The sequence below is a fragment of the Vombatus ursinus genome, unplaced genomic scaffold (genome assembly GCF_900497805.2).
Source record: "Vombatus ursinus unplaced genomic scaffold, bare-nosed wombat genome assembly UNPS02014973.1, whole genome shotgun sequence".
NCBI classification, from domain to species: domain Eukaryota; kingdom Metazoa; phylum Chordata; class Mammalia; order Diprotodontia; family Vombatidae; genus Vombatus; species Vombatus ursinus.
In genome coordinates this window covers 5,048,000-5,066,183 of record NW_020954751.1, presented here as the reverse complement: position 1 = coordinate 5,066,183, position 18,184 = coordinate 5,048,000, and the positions used below count along the sequence as shown (strand labels likewise).

At 40.1% G+C, this 18,184-nt stretch overlaps 1 long non-coding RNA gene across 1 annotated transcript in view; it reads right to left on the bottom strand.

Annotated features, from left to right (window-relative positions):
• Nucleotides 1-201: 201 nt before the first annotated feature.
• Nucleotides 202-18,184, bottom strand: part of LOC114030624 — a 172,893-nt gene continuing 154,910 nt past the window's right edge. Inside the window, exon 5 of the long non-coding RNA XR_003567646.1 lies at nt 202-862. This is a non-coding gene — a long non-coding RNA (uncharacterized LOC114030624). The remainder of the gene's footprint in view (nt 863-18,184) is intronic.

Here is an 18,184-nt window from a genome sequence, read left to right as displayed (position 1 = left end):
GCAAAGAAATGACAAAAAGTGCAGACAAGGTGGAAAAAACATATGAGAAGATGAGGAAAATATGTATAAAAATATTTATTTGAATGAACAAGTGGAAAAAAAGCATTTATTAAATGCCTACTATGTGTAAAGCACTGTGCTAATGGGGATACATAGAGAAAGAAAAGGAAGGCAGCCTCTGCCCTCAAGGAGCTCCCATTCTAATGGGGGAGACAACACATCAGCTGCAAGTCATATGGAAAAATCCCCCCCCACCAAGAAAAGCAAAAGAAAAATCCCATACTCCTCAGGACAGACCATAACACAATTGTTAAAAGCATTTCAATGAGTTACTGGGTTACAGAAGCCAGTGTTTCAATTACGATGCTACAGGACAACAATGAATTTATTGATGTGTATAAAACATTTAACATTTCTTCATGAAAGTTAAATTTTTTTTTTAAAAAAGATGTATATCTAATAGAATAAAAAGCAAAATGGAATAAATACAATGTGTAAAAATTCCTGAGTTTGACAACATAGTAATAAATGAATGAATTTAAGGTTTGTCTTTCACATCAATTGCACTCATAAAATTATATCCATTTCTGATGTTAAGCCATTCGGCAGTGCCAAGAACTTTTTCTTTTGGGTCTTTGATAGCTTCATCTGTAGCCCCCAAAGGAGCCATTACCAAGCTGCATCCCCATAGGGATTTCTTCCCCAGATGATAACTGTGGACACTAGGCCACAAGCACTACTATTCCTAAGGCTCCTGGGATTGTCTCCAACAGTTTCTGAGGGGAGGTGGTGGTCAAGGCGGTAGTGTTTTGACTTGTCTGGAGTAAGCTTCCTCGTCTTCCCCCATCTCAGGGGTTCTTTGCTGTTTCATGTAAACAAAAAATAAGTTAGTAAATAAAAGGTTAAGAGAATCAGCATTAAGAACAAATAAACAAACAAACAAGGAGGAAAAAAGCTATACCAGCTCTTGGCATCATATTTGAGTAAAGACACTGACAAACAGGAACACGTCCATATGAGGGCAACCACCATGCCATATAAGGATCATCTGAAGGAACTGAGGACTTTAACTTTTAACCTGGAGAAGAAGTGATAGGGTGGGCAGGGGAAGGCAAATTAGCTGCCTTTGAGTATTTCAGGGATTAACAGTTGAAGACAGATTTTTATTCTGTTTGGCTACCAAGGGCAGAACAAGGAATTCTGTAGAGAAGTTGTGGAACAGCCAATTTCAACCCTAAAGAAAAACTTTCTGAGAATAAAAGGTCTCCAAAAGCATCGAAAAGTAGAGGACCCCCTCCTGACCAGAATTCTTTGACTTGGTGGCTGTACAATCCATTTTCAGGGACAGGTATATACAGGATTCTTATTCAGGTATGGGTGAGGTGAGATAAGTCATTTCCCACATTCCTTCCACCTCTGAGACTGTTGGTACTAATTGTCGGTACTCCAAACTTCAGTCAAAGAGCTCCCATAGTCCCTCCAAAAAGCGACAGTGGCTCACTGACTGGAGCCCCATTGCTACCAACTGACCACTAAGTGGGAGAGTTAGTCCAAAATTCATGGCCAGGGAGAATGATCTAGTACAGGGATGGAGAAGAGCCCTGGATTCAGAGTCCAAAGGCACATGCTCTATTTCTGAGTCTATGGCCATGGGCAAGTCACCTAACATCTCCATGGCTCAGCTTGCTCTCCTGCAAAATAGCATTGTTAACACCAGATCTATCAAGCTCACCAGCATGCTGTGAGACTCAGTTAAGAGAATGAATGCAAACGTGTTCTAAAAGCCCTAAATAGTAAGACTGTTGTCATTAGTGAATCACTACAGGGCCCATCTGTCTGCTTCCAATGCAGTAAACCAAGCCCAAGATGAGATCAACTGGGGAAAAGCAACAAAAAGGTAGGGTCTAATTTGGTATCAGAGCAGTTCCTCCTTTCTCCCTATTCAGAGAAGCCTGAAGCTTTCCTAAAATTAAGCTGAATGGTTGCATCTTTTCTTTCTTTCTTCCTTTGCCAGAGAATAAGGAAAGGAGAAGCCAGTATTTTCCTCTGCTCATTTCATTGAGTGTGTCCAACAGCTAAATCATGGACACTTAGGCCTAGAAAAAACAGAACATTCTCTCTTAGAGCTTCACATCAGTGCCTTTTCTTTCCTCCTTTGCAGAGAACATGTCAGACCACTGGAGCTGGGCCATGGGGTGACTATCCACTAACGGAGAAGTCATTCCACTCTGTTCATGTCCCTGCTCTCCCATTACCTGCTTCTACCAAAAAAGAAGACCCGGAAATGGAAAGAGTGAGAGTGTGTGTGTGGGTGTAAACTTAGACAATTTCTAGCTAAAATGTCCAGGCAGTCAAACACTACATTCATCATATACTGACATGGGTCACAAAAATAACTGTGCCTGAAAAACAAATTTAACAATACTTATCAAGCAAGTATTGTATACAAGGCATTGTGCTAGATACTGGAGATACCTGTTTCTGCCCTCAAAAACTGGGGAGACTGCCCAGTAAAATTTGAGGAGGGACAGGAAGAACTTTCTGCCTCCTAATCTCTTCCACTGATTCACTGTCAAGATAGGTAAGATCTGGGCTAAAACTACCTCGGCCTCTGCACAAGCTAAGAACAGGGCACTATAGCAAAAACGTACTCTGTTATCAGTCAGTCAGTCAGTCAACAAGAATTTACTAAGAGCTTACTATGGCACTGAGCTAAGTGCTGGGGTTATGAAGACAGGCAAACAACAGTTTCCATTCTCAAGTACATCACAGTCTAATACTGAGTGTTAAATGTCAAATAAAAGTTCCTATTTTATCCCTGAGGCAATAGGGAGCCAGTGGAGCTTTTTGACCAGAGGGGTGACAAGATCATATTGGTGCTTTAGGAATATCAATTTGGCATCTGTAAGGAAGAAAGATTAGAGGAGGTAAAGAGACTCTCACACTAGACCAGTGGAGAGGTGATGAGGGCCAGGGACTAGAGCAGTATCTCTGAGTAGAGATAAGAGGATGGATGCAAAAAATATCAAGGAGGTGAAATTTATCAGACTGGTCAACCACTTAGATTTGTGCTTCCAGATGATTCTGTTACTTGGGGGGCACTGGGTTGGAAGTCAAGAAGACTTGGGTTTAAATGTAGGCTCAGACATTTATTAGTTATGTGACCAAGTTAGTTAATAAGTATTTCTCAAACCCGTACAGTGTCAGGCACTGAGCTAAGCACCAGGACCACAAATACAAACAAAAAAGCAAAGCGGTCCCAGCCTTGGAAGAGCTTGTATTCTAAAGGAAGACACAGTGCGTAAAAGGAAGCTGAAGGGAGTGGGGACAGGAAAGTACTCAGGAGCACATGGTGGAAGAATCCAGACTGCAGCCAATCAGGACACACTCCTTAAACCAAAGTTCTAGAAGAAGTGGTGCAATCAGAGTCAGGGGCCGCAAGGGCTAAGGGTACTTCTGAGGTGTGAATCCCAGGGCTGAAGCAAATCTCCCAGGATGAAGACTTTCCATGGCCGAGGAATCCAGATTACAAGCCGGTGAGAAATAAAGAGTTACTTAACCTCTCTAGCTACTTATCTTTCTCTCTATCAGTTTTTTCATCAATAAAGCTGGGGGTTTAATTTAATGGCCTCTAAGATCCATTCCAATTCTAAATCTGTGATCCTATGGTAAAGTCTTGAATTAAATACATGGAAACACACAGAACTCATATTTACACAGTACTCTAAGAGTCACAAAGAAGTTTGCTTCCTTGTGACCCTTGAGAGTCTATGATTCACATCTCTAGGCAGTTTTCCTGGTTGTCACCTCACTCCTCAAACCCTTGAATATTTTAATACTTTTCCCACCCTTTCACATTTCTCTATGTTATAGTTAATTTTTCTCCTGTCTTAACTATCCTCCCCAACATACCTTCCCAGGTTGTAAGCTTCCAAGAGCGAGCAAGGCCAGTGTCTTACTCATTTCTGCATTAGCCTCATCATTCAGCACACAAAAGCTCTATCTAGGGAGTCTACTGGATGCCCAAGGATCAGAACAGACTCTGATAATAATCAGTCCATTAGACTGCCAACTCCTTGAGAGCAGGGGCTGTTTTTGCCTTTAGTCTTGGCAGTTAGGCATGCAGTAGGCACTTAATAAATGCTAGCTAACCTGACTCTTCTATAGTGATTTAAAAGTGTCATAGAGTTACAAACTTTATAAGAGAGGTGGTCCAAGTAGAAGTAAAGCATGAATGGGGCTGGGCCCATGCCAATCTTGACTTCAAATTAGGGGCAACATCAGGGGTTTCCTTCTATAAGTCCAGCAGTGGCCTCCATAGTAAATCACATTTCCACTTTTACTTGGCTGTATCATCCTAGTTCCTGCCCCCTTTACTTTCAGGTTAATAAGGGAGGTGGAACAAAGTAAGCGATTGGGAAATGCAGGTACATTTCAAGTGGTTAAAAAGTGACAGGCATCGGCATGATGTGTTGATTTGTAAACAAAGTTTAACAAGAATGAACCAGGAAGAAAAGACAAGAAAAGAAAAGAAAAGAAAGCAAATAACCAACTGTCGAACCTCATAGCCCTGAGAATAATTTTACAGAACTCTCAATCATGGAACTCCATGTTTACATATCATTTTTCCTAAGGCATAACTTAGCATGTTAATTTTCATAGCATTTTACTGACACTGTTCTTTCCATCTCTTCCACCTGGTGAGGCACAGCTTGCCACAGTGAGATAAAAAGTCACTGAGCTTACAGATCAAGGCCTGGATTCTAGTTCTAGCTTCTGAACTTTACCAGACTCATGGAATTGGGCAAGCCACTTAACTGCTCTGGGCCATAGTTGGTTTCTTCATCCATAAAATGGGAACAGATTGGTTAATGGTACACAAAATGTTTTGAGAACATTCCAGTACTATTGAAATCTGAGCTGCAATATTGGCTTTGCTTGCCAGGAGAATTGCTAAAGGTCTCTCAAACTATAAGCAGGAATATTTCCAAAGTCCTAGAAGAAAATGACTTCAAAATGCCTTGTCCCCAAGCACTAAGTCCCTCTGTACAGGTTGTTTCAGTCACACTACAAGCAGCCCTTACCTTTGCAGTGATTCACACTTACAAACACACTATCAGTTACGCCGATTTGAGGCAGCACAGACCCATATCACCTCCAGATGACCCTAAGAGCCTAAGAACTAAGACCGTCCTCTACTTCCCACATCCAGTCCTCAGGAGATCTCTGCTTCCTGATCTTAGGTACAGCTCCTCCACCTATACTTATATATAACCGAACTCCTAGACATCAAATAGCATTGCCTGTATACTTAATTTATATACTTTTTTAGAAAGGAAGGAAATAAGCATTTATGAAGCACCTGTTATGTACCAGGCACTGTGCTAAGCCCTGTATAAATATTATTTAATTTTGATCCTTACCACAACACTATTAGGTATTATTATCCTTTTTTTTTTAGAGTTGAGGAAGCTGAGGCAAACAGAGGTTAAGTGACTTGCCCAAGGTCACACAGCTACTTATATGCCGGTGGCCAGTTCTGAACTTGGGTCTTCCTGACTCCAGGCACAACTCTCTTCCAACTAGACCACGGAGCTGCATACAATTTACGGGGTTATGTGGATTTGTAGTTAAATATGGTGTGAAATCAAAGGATTAAAAAAATAACATTTATTAAATGCTTACTATGTGCCAGGTACTGTTAACTGTTGTAGCTATAAATATAGAACAAGGCAGTTCCTTCCTTCAGAAAGCTTATTTTACTAATAGAAGACAAAACATATTGTATAGCGTAATAGTGTCAGAGTTTATATTTTTGGGCTCAAAAATCACTGCAAATGTTAACTACAGCCATGAAATTAAAAGACATTTGCTCGTCAGAAGGAAAGCTACAGTGAATCTGGACAGTAAAAAGCAGGGATCACCCTGCTGACAAAGGTCTGTATAGTCAAAGCTATGGTTTTTCCAGAAGCAATGTATGGTTGTGAGAGTTAGACTATAAAGAAAGCTGAGTGCTGCATAATCAATGCTTTCAAATTGTGGTGCTGGAGAAGACTTTTGAGAGTCTATCAGACAGCAAGGAGATCAAATCAGTCAGTAATTAAAGACATTAATTCAGGCTATTCACTGGAAAGTGAAATACTGAAGCTCAAGCTTAAAAATTCTGGACACATAATGTGAAGACAGGACTCACTGGAAAAGGCCCTGATGTCAGGAAAGATTGAAGGCAAAAGGATGGCAGAGGATGAGATGGATAGAAAGTGTCATGGAAACAAAGAACATGAACTTGGATAGACTTTGAGAGACAGTGGAGGAGCATGCTGTGGTCCATGGGGTCACAAAGAATCTGACACAACTGAATAACTGAATAACAACAACAAAAGTGGGTTTGGAATCAGAGAACTCCCAGGGATGATGAGTGGAACCATAAGAATGTTGACTTGATGATTTTTTTCCAGATCTAGAGGAAGGGGGGTGAAAAGGAGATTGAATGCCCTAAGAGGCACTGCATGAAGATGGCAGGGGAGTAGCATGTTAGAGCTGGGTCAGGCTAAATAAGGAATTTTCACCAGTCGGAGCCCAAGGCTCCACAGTGAGAGTCAAAAGTTCCAGAGGGAGGTAGTGGCTGGAGAATGGCTTGAAGATGGGCCAGTGAGAGTTGGTTTGTTGAGCATATCTATAAAAAGTTGGTTTTTATCTACTGGGATAGGCTAAACACATTTGTTACATAGGAATGTAATACAATATTCTTACTCTGTAAGAAACAACCAATACAAAGAATTCAGAAAAACACAAGATTTATGTCAATTGATATAAAGAGAACCAGGAAAATATAAACATAATGTAAATGACAATATAAACAGAAAGAACAAAAAACACTGATGCTGAACGCTATATAATTATAATGAGCAAATTTTGTCTGGGAAAAGAATAGAGGAAATTATCTTTTTTCTTTTTGCAGAGGCAGGAGAACATGGCTACAGAATTCTGCGTGTATGATCAAGCGCAGTTAATATATTGATTGTTTTGGAACCTCTTTTCCCCCCCTTTTAATCTTTGTTACAAGGGACAAATGGGTCACTGGGTAGGGATATATTCAGAAATGAATGTAATTTAAAAGTAAAATATATCAACAAAAGTAAGATTTTTAAAGAAGTTTATCAAAGGATATTAAGCCTTTGCTCAGGGACACAACCTCTATTGTAATACTATTTCTTATGTAAAAATATGATTCAACTTACAGTGTTAACTTAGAGAGTCCTTAAACAGAATAATTGGCCACTATGCCTGTGCTTCAGTACATAAAGCTGAACATCCCAAGAGGGACCAGCTCAGCCTATGCCTCTTCCCAACAACCCTGGCTGGGAAGTGACAAGCCATGAACTGGACCCAATTCAAAATGACTACACTTTTACTGTAAGAGTTGGGTAACCTTAGAGGTTGAACAGCCTCCTTATCCCACTGGGGAAATGACACATATTATTACAACATGGAGTGACTAAAAGAGGAAAGAGACTGCATTAATCTTCAAACTTAGAAATTGTGGGAAAGGGATCCAAGTGGGATGGCAAGAGGGTGGGGGTCAGAGGAACCAATGAATTTTGCTGATAGGTGTTATTTACCAAAAAAAAAAAAGATGCCTATTTATTTAACTATCTGAAGAATTACAATAGCTTTTCAAGTTTTAATATGTTCACAGTCAGATCTGGGACAAGAGCCAAATTCAATTAAGACAACAGGGCTCAGGAATAAGAATAATAAGACGAGGGTTATGGGAGGTTATCAAGGTGAAAGAGGCCTCCTGCTATTTCTATATTCAAATTATAGGGCTCTGAGACTGCAACTGGAAGTATTTATGAAGTGCTTATGGAAATACTGAAATCAGACCAAAACTGAAAAACAAAAACTGCCATCAGGGTTTTCTATAGAGTACAGAATAAGCCAGATTGCTGGGTCACTCGACTGAGGATTGTGAAAGCAGAGCAAAGATCAAAATGTTCAGAAAGGACTCTGAATCCTGTCTACCCTTCACACTCTTGCTCAATTCTTACCCCCTTCAAAAAGTCTTCCACATCTACTGAAGAATTCAGACCTCCATCTCTAAAGTACATCAAACCCTCTTTCTCAAACATACCTTTTATCATTTAATCATGTTTACCTACCATCTTACACTGTGATCTATTCATGAGTGTATATCCTCTTCCCCAATCCACAACAAGAATCCTTTAGGGCATGTACCGTATCTTATAAGCCATGTTCCTCATAGATGTCAGCACCATGGCCAGCGGAGTGATAGGCACAGGTATCATGCCCAAGAGAAGCAGGGAGATAACTTTGCAGGAATTACCATGATAGCCATTAGGAGGTATCAAGTACTTAGAGGTTTAAGGTAGAAGAAACATAAGACCTACTATCATTCTGTCCTTCAATGTCAGGACTCACAGGCTAGAATGGTCAGGTCATCTAGTCCAGTGTCTTCATTTGAGGAAACCAAGGCCCAGAGAAATGAAAGGATTTTCCCAAGGTCCCACAAGCAGTAAGAAGCAAAGTTAGCATTTGAACCCAAGACTGATTTCAAACCCAGTGTTCTTTCTAGTACACCAAGCTGTCTCCCTAAAGAGGTTAACAGGGTGATACTGGGCATATTCTCATATCTAAAACCAAACAGAGAGGGGACAACTATGTGGTGCAGTGGACAGAGCATAGGTCCTGGAGTCAAGAGGACCTGAGTTCAAGTGCAGCCTCAGACACTTAGTAGCTGTGTGACCCTGAGCAAGTCACTTAACTCCAATTACCCACCCCCACCCCACCCCACATACATTCCAAATAGATAACAGTAACTAATCTTGATCTTGCCTGCTGGTGTTTGACTATTATTTATCACAGGATCATAGGATATAGAACTGAAAGGGACCTTACAGGTCATTTAGTACAACACACACATTTCACAAACTGGAAAAGTGAATGCCACAGAGGTAAAATGACTTGCCCAAGGTTGAAGAGCTAAAAAATGTCAGAGTCAGGCCATAAACCTAAATCCTCAGATTCCAAATTCAGATTTCTTTCTACCACAATACACTGCTAAAACCTTTCCTGGTGTCTAAATTTCTCTCTGTAAAGTGTTACACATTGCACATGTTTTTGGGATTTTTTCAATCAATCAGTTGTGCTGAGTTTTTTTCTCTACAAAAAAATACTATTTGTCACATGTGATGACTCTCTGGGAGAGATTTATGTGATAATATGGTGATATAAGAAACAGGATATATCAATAAAACCTACTCTGGAATTAAGTAAATTTCTCTCTGTATTTCCCCAAAAAACCATGACCCTTGGGAAGATGACCAAGGGAAGGCTTGTATATCACTGAATTTCCTAAGTTCCTAGATATTTTTGGTGGTCATACTTGGTAACTCTCCTTTGTGGAAGTGTCACTATTCTTGGTACAGATGAGTCTGGGAGGATAAGCTCTTTTTATTAGACTCTAAATTGTTCTTCTTTTTCTTCTCATTTCACTTTGCATCAGTTCATACAAGTCTTCCTAGGTTTCTTCGTAACAGCCCATTCATTATTTCTTACAGAACAATAACATTCTACTACAATCATGTAACATAATTTGTTCAGCTATTCCCCAATTGACAGACACCCCCATAGCTTCCAGTTCTTTGCCACTACGAAAAGAGCTGCTATAATACTTTCGTGCAAATAGGACCCTTTTCTCTTTTTTTTCATCATGCTGATACATAGGTCTAGCCTTAGTATCACTGGGTATGATAACCTCTTCTTGAGACAGCTTAGACTCTGTCTCTGATTCTATACTTGTCCAGATTCCATCAATCTCAGAGCATGTGACAGCTCCAGATATAACTAGAAAGACCCCTAGCATATATACAGTAGCTAGTCTATAAATACTTATTTAATTTAACTGTATATACTCTTTAACTCAGGCTTCTCAACTGGGACCTCTCCAAAAGGCACACCCATAATACACTTAGTCAAGAGCCTCAGCCGCACAGAGGAATGCTTGTTCATCTCTTCTTGGATTCCTGTCTACCACCTGGCCCCTGTGGAGGCTGCTATCCCACTTCCCCATCACATAAGCATGTTCTCACTTTTGTGTGAACACTTATTGACAATGGTCCCTCTCATCCTCCTGGTTCTCACCAACAATGGTTTCATTCTATAGCAAGATCTGCAACCAACCAGAAAGCTTGACAAAAAACTAACAAATCTTATGTAAAAAAAGAAAAAAAAAAAAGAAATGTGAGAAACACACTCTCCCTACTATAGGCTAATAACCCCACTGCGGATTTTTACACTCTTATGTCTTCATAGGATTTAGAGCTAGAACTAACTTAAGCTATTGTGAAGACAAATCCTAAGTCCAAAGTCATGCTCTTTCCACCACATAGATCCTCTTTGGGGAAAGCTTCACAAAGAAGGTAACACTTATACTATTCCCAGAGAGATGACGCCTTGAATAGTCAGTACTAATAAAAACCAAGAACAGTAAGTCAACAAGCATTTATTAAGTGTCTCTTATTTACAGGCAATGTGCTAATAAGCACTAGAGACATAAAGCCACCTCTCTCCTATCCACCCTCACCCACCCAACTTAGGCCCTGCTCTCAAAAAGCTCACAATCTAAAGGGAGAGACAACATGCAAACAACCATGTACAAATAAGTTATATACAGGACAAATTGGAGATAATCTACAGGGGGAAGGCATCAGCAATAAAGGGGATCAGGAAAATATTCATGTAGAATATGAGATTTTAGCTAAGATGGAAGGGGAAAGAATTCCAGGAATGGGGAAAATACCCAGGTAGCCAATGAAAATACCCAGAATCCAGAGATGGAGTGTTGCTTACAGGGAACAACAACGAGGCCAGTGTCACTGGACCACTGAGTATGTGGAGGGGAGTAAGGTGTAAGAAAACTAGAAAGGTAGGAAGAAGCCGGGTTATGGAGAGGGCTTTAAAAGCCAAAAAGAGGAGTTTATATTTAATCCTGGAAGCAACAGTTGGAATAGTATAGAGGGAAAAGAAACTCAAGACTGGGCCTTAGGTGACATTCAGAGTTAACAGGAAGATAAATTCCACTCAGAATAACTATGAAGTCTATAATGAACTTAGAACTTAATAACCTGCTAAGATACAAACAAGAATTATGCAAATATAACAAAACATCTTTAAAAAAACAGAGATTTAAATAAATGGAGAGTGATCCATAGCTTATGGCGGGGCTGTGATAATAAAATAAAAAAGACAAATCTAGGTTAATTTACACTTTCTGTGCTATACCAATCAAATTAGGAAAAAGATTTTGGGGGGGGGAGGACTAGGCAAAAAAATGTCAAAATCATTTGGAAGAAAAGTTCTAGAATTTTAAGAAAAAATAGTGAAAAGACTGTGCATCAAAGAGACATGTCATTACTAGGCTTCAAATTGCATTATAAAGTTATTAAAACTACTTAGCACTGATCACCCAAAAAAAAAAAAAATTAGATCAGGTGGCACAGACTAGATAATCAAGAAACAGAAACAAGTGGAAATAGTAGCCCAATGTTTTTTAAAACCAAGGACATAAATCTATGAGAGAAGGATTTTCATTTCATTAAGAACTGCTGAAGAAACTCAACAGTACTTTGGCAAAAATTAGATTTGGACCAACATCTTACTATATGCAACAATAATCTCTAAATGGATATATATCCTAAATACAAAAGGCAACATCATGAGAAAAAAATAAAAGAAGGTATCTCTCATTTAGGGCCAAGGAGAAAAATTTTAAGTAAACAAAGAATAGAGGATACAATAAAAGATAAAATGGGTAATTTTTCCCAAATAAAATGTAAAAGATTTTTCATGAATAAAATGTACAAAGTTGGAATCAGAAGAGATAAAATAAAATGAGTGATATTTTGCATCAAATATCACTCATAAAAATCTAATATCCAAAATATGTAAAGATTAGATAAAAATACGTAACATTAAGAGCTGTGCCCTCGTAACACAACTGGTCAAAGACTAGGGGAAAAAAATTTTCTTTTACATTTTTAAATGAAGAACTGCAAACTGTAAATGACCACGTGGAAACATGCTCCATGACACAAAGAATAAAAGAAATGCGAATTGAAAAAAATTCTAAGGTTTCACTTTATACCACAAAAATTGGCAAAGATGGGAACAGTGAACACTGTCGAAGCTGTAGGAAGAGGAGAACTGTGATATAGTAGTGGGTGTAGGGGCCTCAAGTCTGTCCCCACTTTAATCAATCCTTCAGTTAGTCACTACAGTGATTTACCTAAAGGTCTGATGATCATCACACACACTCCCAATAAACTCCAGTGGCTCCCTATCACCTCCAGGAATGAAAACAAAACCCTCTACTTGGCATTCAAAGCCCTTCATAACCTAACCCATTTCCAGTCTTTATACTTTTTCCAGTCTTCTTATATTTTATTCCCCTCCACGTAATTTTCTTTTTTCTTTCTTTTTTTTTTTTTAGTGAGGCAATCAGGGTTAAGTGACTTGCCCAAGGGTCACACAGCTAGTAAGTGTCAAGATTCTGAGGCTGCATTTGAACTCAGGTCCTCAAGGCCAAAGCTCTATCCACTGCACCCCCTAGCTGCCCCCACATAATTTTCAAATCAATGACACTGGTCTCCTGACTGGTCCACAAATAAGACAGTCCATCTCTTGGCTCTGGGCCATTCTCTCTGGCTGCCCCCATGCCTGGAAAGTTCTCCCTCCTCATCTCTACCTACTAGTTTCCCTGGTTTCCTTAAAATTCCAAAGAAAACCCCATCTTCTAAAGGATGCCTTTCCCAGCCCCTCTTAATTGTAGTGTCTTCCCTTTCTTAACTATTTCCTATTTGTTTGCTCATTGTTTCTCCCACTAGAGAACTTCTTGAAGGCAAAGGACTATCTTCTGCCTCTTTTTGTATCCCAAGTGCCAGCACAGTGCCTGGCACATAAAGGTGCTCAATAAATGCTTACTGACTGACTAACTATAAAGTAGAAAGGCTCCTTGAAGGCGGTGAGCATGTGAACTGAGCTTTGAAGGGAGACAGACTAACAATGAATGGGACTCTAAACAGACACATAGGATTGTCACTGAGACCTCTCAGTCTGTAATCTTTAGCCTCGAATGCCACCACCAAAAGGTGTTCAGACCAAATCTGGGGAACAGGCAGCATGAGGTGGATACAAACCCAGACCTAGTCTCAGAGGACAAACAGTGCCCTACAGTGGAAAAGTATGATTTCAGTATTAAACCTGTATGAAACCCCAGCGGGTTCTTTTTTTCTCAAAAGAGAAAATAACTTAAAATTAACATAGTCAGTTTGCAATACATCCAGATAACTTACACTCATGATATAAAAGGCCCTGGATCAGGAGCAATGGATGTGGTCAATATATCTAACATCCTGACCATTCTGGCAGTTGTCCAGGGGCACAATATTTCTCTAATTTCCCAAGGAACTTGTCTCCATCTCAGGTGACGCTAATTTGTGAAAACAACACGCAATCAAATGGGCAGTCTTAGACTGACCATCAGAGTTGGACCCTCATTTAGTCCTGGCTCTGCCAACCTCTGTATCCTTCCTTGAGTAAGTGACTTCTCCTTTCTGTGCCTCTGTTAGTCCATCTGTACAATGGGGGCAGGGTAAGTTGGTAAGGCAGATGATCTCCAGGGTCCCTTTCATGCTCTTTTATGATTATTGCTTTCTTGCCTCCTCAAAGATAGTATCTCTCACTATAGCTCCATGATGTCTGTCAGACCTGCTTCTCTGATGGTATATCTCCCTTCCTCTTCCAGCCCAGCTCATTTCAGGTTAATTTCCTATGTTTTATCAGCCTATCTCCCCAATCCCTTGGGGAAGTAGAATCCACACATTAAAACTCCTCTGAGGCTTTCAGGATGGATTTGCTATGGTCCTCTGCTCAGGAAGGGTATTAGTGGCAATTAGGAGCCTGGACAGAAGCCATGAATTGTGAGGTATCCTGAAGAGGGAGAAACCCATTTCATTCCATTTAAACCAATTTGCCCTGTCCAGATGACTAGCTAATGAGCCAAATGAGTGACTCGGGGTCATTGATACAGCTTTCCAAATCAAGTTACCAAACTGGTTTTAAAACCACTTCAAAGGGTAGTCCTTGACTGTTACAAATGAGGACAACTCGCTTAGCCATATGGACAGGATTTGGGTTTCTGTCATCTTCTTTGGGACCACTTTTGCACGGAGGATGGGAGAGAGGAAGAATAGAATTTTTTAAAAATTATTACTGTTATTACTTAATCTCCCATGTTCCAAACTCTATCCACTCTCCATGATTTTGAGAACTCAAGAACATCCTTCTCCTCTTTAATAATACATGTTGAATGAACAAATGAACCATAGCACTCTGGCCCTCCACTGGATGCAGTCTATTTTAATGCAAAAAATACTTATTTGTTTATTTAATAACGTTCCCTCCTTTCAGGCATGTCCAACTCTTTGCGACCCCATTTGGGGTTTTCTTGGCAGAGATACTGGAGTGGTTTGGCATTTCCTTCTCCAGCTCATTTTACAGATAAGGAAATAAGGCAAACAGGGTTAAGTGACTTGCCCAGGGTCACACAGCTAGAAAGTATCTGAGATCACATCTGAACTCAGGAAAATGAGTCTTCCTGACTCCAAGAGTCTTTCTAAGACTCTATCCATTTCATTTTGCCCTTATCTAATAATACTTATTTGTAATAATAATACTTGTTTATCTAAATTATGTCCCCATTAAAATACAAACTCCTTAAGGGTAGGAAGAGATCTAATCTTTATATCCGACTAAAACACTTCCCTCCACAAGACACTGTAGGCAATAGGTATTTAATAAATGCTGAAATCACACATGACAAAATGAATAACCTTAATTCATCTGGAATGGAGGAGCGTATTTACATTGTCTTCTTACCAAACAAACACTGTCTTGGGAAAAGCTGGAAATATTTAACTTGGGATATCTCTGAAAGAGCTCATATTTCTATAGCACTTTAAGCTTTACAATGAATTTTCTTCTCTTGACTCTGTGAGACAGAGAATGAAAGCACTAATATCCCCAGGGTACAGATGAGGACACTGAGGCTCAGACGATAAAGTGGCACGAATCCTGACGTACAATTACTGAGGATTGTCTAGCTGGGTCCCTGAACCCAGCAACCCAGAGAGTAAAACCTTTCGCAAAACACTAAATCTGCCAAAGAGAGGTAGGGCGGGAGGGAAGCATCTTTTCTAGGGAGGGAGAGAGGTATGCAAACAATTCCGGTTGTTCTGTCACAGCTGGGGTAGGGAACTGGAAACAAACATTCACCCTCTAGACTGACATATGGCTCCTTCACCCTGGTTTATCTTACATACACAGAGCTTGGCAATTATTTAGTGAAGTCTGTTAAGGAGCTAGGCAGGGCATTCCTTTTAATACCTACTATAGGTATTAATGGGACAAGCCACAGCCCTCCAGGCAATTTAATTCAAGGATTCCAAAGGATGTCCATCATAGAACCTTTTCAAAGGAACTACCATGGGGAAGAATCCGCCCCCCTACCTCTTATCCCTAAATCAATGTTACCAAGATTATAAATAACAGACTTTTCAGAGCTGGAAGGAATCTTAAGAAATCATCTGTTCCAACTTAATAATTTTACAGACAAGAAAACTCAGGACCAGAGAGAGGAGGTGGCTTGTCCAATAACACACAACGAGTGAGTGTCAGAGCCGGGACTGGTCTCAGGCCAGCTAACTACCAACCTAATATTCTTTCTGATAAGCCACACTGTCTGGTAGAGAGAGTACCTACAGTGGACCAAGCACTGTGCTAGGCACTGTGTCTTAATTCTAATGCCTCCCCACTTTGGTCACTTCCAATTTATCTTGTATTATTACACACACACACACACCCTCCAATTTATCTTGTATATATTACACACACACACATACCCCCTTCTATCTATCATGTTATCTGCTCCATTAGATTATGAGCTCCTAGAGGGCAGGGGCTTCATATCCCCAGCACTAAGCTTAGTGCCCGGCATGCAGTAGGCCCTTAATGCTTACTGACTGACTGTGTCAGACAAAAGAGATGCAAGTGTTTTATGTGAGATAGGTGATCATATTTTTTCAGTGATAAATTTATAACGAAACCAACAACGTAAACACAAACTACAGAAAACAGTTAACACAAAACCACATATGAGTGCCTGCCACTGATAGCCCGTGTAACTGAACCCTTTGTTCAAGGAAAGGAGGAAGACTGTGTTTTTAAAAGTAGGTACATGGCAGTCCCTTGCCTTTATAGGTCCTATAAGATTGTTTGCTTTTGCTCAGTTGTAATTCAGTGTGCATATTGATTTTTTGGCTTTTCCTTCTTCACCATACATCCCTTCATACACGCCTTCTCACATCTCGTTGAATTGTTAATGTTCATCATTCCTTACAGCACAATTGTATCCCATTATGTTTGGAAGCTACAATTAATTCAGCTACTCCCCAAATCTTGGGCTGTTTGTTTCCAACTTTTCCTTAACACAAATGGCGCCAGCACATGAGTTCTAGGAAATCCAATAGAAGGAGAATGAAAGGTAGGAACAACAGGAAAGAAGATTTTAGCTCATTAAGGAAAAACTTCTTCCTTAAGAATTAGTTATTCCAGTTAGGGAATGTGTAGCTTCCAAAGGGAGGATTCCAGCAGAGGCCGACCAGGGATGTTAGACTTCCATGCTTCAGGTGGGAGGAGAGGGGAGATGAGACCAGATGACCTCTAAATTCCTGAGACAGATTCTCTCAAAGACAGGAGCTCAGTCTTTAAAAAAAAAGGGGGGGGGAAGGTTTATTTTTTTTAAAAAACTCATTTGTTCCATTTGTGAGATAGCACTAGCCTCTGCTAAAATGCCTGCAAGGTATTTGTGTTCCCCTCCTCTAATTATCTTAGGGTACCTTTAAGAAGCAGGCTTCCATGGGGCCCTGTATTTTCTGAGCTTACACCTTTAAGCTCAAAGCAGTGAGGGCCAAGGTTCCCTCTTCTTATCTGAAGGTCAGTTAATTTTTTTTTAAGAAAATATTTTCAGAACCATGTTTCAACATTCGTTTCCTTTACAATCCTATGTGTTTTATTCATTTTAAAACATTATTCTGAGAAGAGGTCCAGAGGTTTCACCAGACTGTCAAAGGGGTCCATCATACAAAAAAAAGTTAACCCCTGTCCTATCCCCATTCAACAAAATAGCCTACTATGTGCAAAGCCCTTTATCCAGGAGCTGGAAGGCATGGCTACATTCTTATCGTGCTTCATTTCCAGCCACAAGGCAGAGAACACTCCCTTCTCTCTCCAAGTCTAACCTTTCTGATTGGATTTAAACATAAAACTGAACTTGGAAAATAGAAACCAAGTTAAAGTAGCCAAATGAGGTAAAAACATCTTCCAAGTTCACCTGTGCAGACTAGTATCTACCTTATCAGAAGACACACACACACACACTCACTCACACACACATTCTAAGGAAAGTTAAGCAGTCAAAACTAAGTCTTTGTGTGGTCTGAATAATCCTAGGACAATGGTAAGAAAGGTCCTGAGGAGAATGGAGGGGTAACCTGGTACAATGGAACAGGAGAGAGAGACAAGAGAGTTGGGCTCCATTCCAAGCTCTGGTACTTACTAGTTAGCTGTATAACCTTAATCATTTAACCTCCTTGAGCCTCAGTTGCCTTATCTGAAGAATGGGGGTATTACATTAGAAGATCTCAAAGTCACTGAATAAAGCAATTTAGAAGTCACCTAGTTCAAACCATATCTGAAACAACAATCTCCTCTACAATAAAGCCACAGTTCCAGCCATTGATGGATGTCTCCTCGTGAGGCAGCACATTCCATTTGGTTACAGCACTAATTGTTAGGAAAAGCTGCCTTTTTTAAAATGCCAACCCACTGCTTCTGGTTCTACCCCCCCAGGGACAAAGCAGATCACACCTATTCCCTCTTCCAGGACAACCTTCAGGGGCTTTAACAGAAGGTAGTCCCCATCTACTCACCTCAACAACTGTTTTCTTCTTTAGGCTCAGAATCTCCAGTTCTCCTCAACAAAACTTCACATGATGATACCATAAGGTCTTTCACCATCCCAGGTGCCCTAATCCAGACACTCCAG